The sequence below is a fragment of the Lycium barbarum genome, chromosome 8 (genome assembly GCF_019175385.1).
Source record: "Lycium barbarum isolate Lr01 chromosome 8, ASM1917538v2, whole genome shotgun sequence".
Lineage (NCBI taxonomy): Eukaryota > Viridiplantae > Streptophyta > Magnoliopsida > Solanales > Solanaceae > Lycium > Lycium barbarum.
The window spans coordinates 82,227,204-82,230,946 of NC_083344.1; positions in this window are offsets into that span (position 1 = coordinate 82,227,204).

Here is a 3,743-nt window from a genome sequence, read left to right on the forward strand (position 1 = left end):
CTGAATCAGCGAACAATTGGGGGTCCCGGCTACGCATATCAGACTCAGTCTCCCAAGTAGCCTCCTCAACAAGATGATGCTTCCATTACACCTTCACAAAAACAATCTCCTCAGACCTCAACTTTCGAACCTGCCTATCCAAGATCACAATAGGCTCCTCCACATAGGTCAAATTCTCATTAAGCAATATCGAATCCCAACGAACAATATAAGTACCGTCGATATGGTACTTCTTCAGCATAGAAACATGAAAAAATGAATGAACTCCGACCAGGCCTAGTGGCAAGGCCAACTCATAAGCAACATCGTCCACACGGTCAATAATCTCAAATGGGCCTATATACCTGGGGCTCAACTTGCTTCTTTTCCCAAACCTCATAACACCCTTCATGGGTGAAATCTTCACTAAGACCTGATGACCAACAACAAACTCTAGATATCGGACCCTCCGGTATGCATACATCTTCGGCCGACTCTGAGCTGCCAAAAGCTTGGCCAGAATAACTCTCACTCTATCAAAGGAATCTCTCAACAGATCCGTACCCTAAGGTTGAACCTCGAACCCATCAAACCAGCCCATCGGAGATCTACATCTCCTACCATATAAAGCCTCAAAAGGCGCCATGCTAATACTCGAATGATAACTGTTGTTGTATTCAAACTCGGCCAAGGGTAAGTGGTGATACCAATGATCGCCAAAATCAATAACACAAGCCCTCAACATGTCCGCCTGAATGGTCTGCTTCGACTTCCTATCGATCTTGGGATGAAAAGTTATACTAAGATCCAATCGGGTACCCAACTCCTCATGAAAAGCCCTCCAGAAACGGGAAGTAAATATAGTACCCCGATCAGATACGATAGAAATAGGAACCCCATGCAACTTCATAATATCCCGAATGTAAAACTTGGCTGACTTTTCTGTGGTATAAGAATTCTGAACTGGAACAAAATGAGTGGACTTAGTCAACCGATCGACTATTACCCAAATAGAATCAAACTTGCCTATGGTCTTTGGAAGACCCACAACAAAATTCATGGCAATCATCTCCCACTTCCACTCGGGAATGGGCATCCTTTGAAGTACACCGCTAAGCTTCTGGTGCTTATACTTTACTGACTGACAATTCCCACACTTAACCACGAAATCAACCATATATCTCTTTATCCGACGCCATTAATAGTACTGCCTCAAATCACGATACATCTTAGTCGCCCTCGGATGAATGGAATATCGAGAGCTACGAGCCTTAGTCAAGATCAATTGAATCAAATCACCAACATGAGGGATGCACACGCACCCCTTAGTCCAAAGAATGCCCTCAGAATCAATCATGGCCTCCTTGGCCTCACCCCTCAAAACTCATCTCGATTCTTGCTCAACTGAGCATTCTCAAACTGATGAGTCCTAATCTAATCCAATAAAGATGATATCCCCTCTACACAAATCCAAACCCTGCCTGAGGATGAAATATCAAGGCGAACGAAACTGTTGGCCAGAGTCTGAACATCCATGGCCAACGGATGCTCGAAAATAATCAAACGAGATAAAATCCCCATACTCATTGCCTTGCGACTCAAGGTATCAACCACAACATTGGTTTTCCCGGGATGATAAAGAATAGAGATGTCATAGTCCTTCAGGAGCTCCATCCATCGGTGCTGCCTCGAATTAAGATCTCTCTGGGTAAACACATACTGAAGGCTATGGTGATCGGTGAAAACCTCACTACCATGACCCAACTAGAGGGCCATGACGGGCACCCGGAGCTAACCCACTGAGCACCTCTGAACATACATCTCATAATCATTTCTAGGTGGACCACAAAAATAACTCATAGGTATCATAATCTGTAAGAGCATATATCATAAGATAATGACACATCACTATATAATCATCAATAACTATGCCCATAAACATAAGCCAACAAGGCTGTCAAAATATAATACAACAATATGAACTGATAATGATATGGAACTTCTAGCTACACACATCTGTCTACGAGCCTCTATATAGAATACATGAATCCATAAAGACGGGGCAGGACTCTGCTATGCCCAAGTATCTATACAAAAGAGTAATACCAACAAACTTTAGCTCCAAAATAAATGGAGCGCTCCTGAGATTCCCCTGATGAAGCTCCTAAGGATCAGATCTGTCACCCTGCTTTCCTGTGGGCATGAACGCAACGTCCACAAGAAAGGACGTCAGTACGAGTGATGCACTGAGTATGTAAGGCATGAATAGCAACATAACAAGAGACAGGGAACATAACATGAAATAAAGAGATAACTTATACATCTGAATGCCTCTTAGGCGGATGCCATGCATGCTTAGCCTTTTCACAAAACATTTCTCATACATATAAAACATAATAGTGCTGCGGAACGTGCAGCCCGATCCATAAATATATTATATCATCATTATATACCCATATATCCCGCGTTAGAGACGATATCATAGTATACCAACTGATCAGGTTGTTATGCGTATATAACGTCGTAACCTTTCTCCCATACCCTATATACATATAATATACGCGTATGTAAAGCCATCATCTTTTCTCATATCATATATACATATATAATATAAATAGCATGCATGACAGCCCAAATAAAAGTTAATACTTTATCGGAGTGACGTAAGGTTGGTAACCTCCGATTATATCCTGGAACAATCATCATCGCTACATCTCCACTTGAAAGGACAAGTAACAGATGGTGAGATCAACAACAATGAATAAAATCAAGAAAATCATGAAATATCAATAATCTCATAATAACATCAAGACCATAAGCTTTGGGATCTCTAAAATGGAATCATCATTATCATCATAGCAAACATCTATCTTAAGCATCACAAGAACTTTGAGAATCATGAACTTCTAGCTTTTTGGGAATAAGGATGTTATGTAAAGCATGTGTGGATTCATAAGGAAAGAATAATGCCTTTAGAAAGAAAGGGGCTAGCCTTAACATACCTTTTGGTTCTCCTTAACTACTTGACGCTTATCCTCCCAAGCTCATAAATCTACATTCAAGAGAATTCATATTATTGTTAGGCTTATCGTCATATGCTTATCTTAAGCCTTCAAATTAAACCCCTTTAGAATCTACCAAAATTCGGGCAGCATCTCCCCTGTTTATATCCCTAGCCCGAAATCACAATACCAACAACCAACAACAATAACAACAACACTAACATCAAAAAATTCATTATCAATACCAAAATACTTCATAAAACATCCCATATGATGTTTACCCAATTTCTCAACCAACTAGTTCAGTATCTAACCATTTAATAGTTCTATCTCCATAAATAAACCTAAATCAATATCAATAAGGAGAGATTCTTACCTTATTCCCACTAGATCCGCAATATCTTCAATATTCACCTGGATTTCAAGCCAAGATTCACCGCAATACGATATTATAATTGCAACTATCGCTATCCGAACCTAAATCCCAATATTTCACTTGATTTGGACTAAAATTTTATGGGTGGAAGTTGGGGGAATGTTCTAGAGAGTTTGGGATAGTTTTAGGGGTGTTTGGATTAAAAAGCAGCGTGTCTACCAATTTCACCATAGCGGCCTGTCTTGAACTCATAATAGCCTATGAATAAGCAATCGTCGAGATTGAGGTCAATATTTTAGTTTAGTAATGAGTCAAATGGATCAATAACAATAAAAGGTTGTTCAAATAGGAATTTGAAGTTGAAGGTTCATTATTTTAGATTTGAG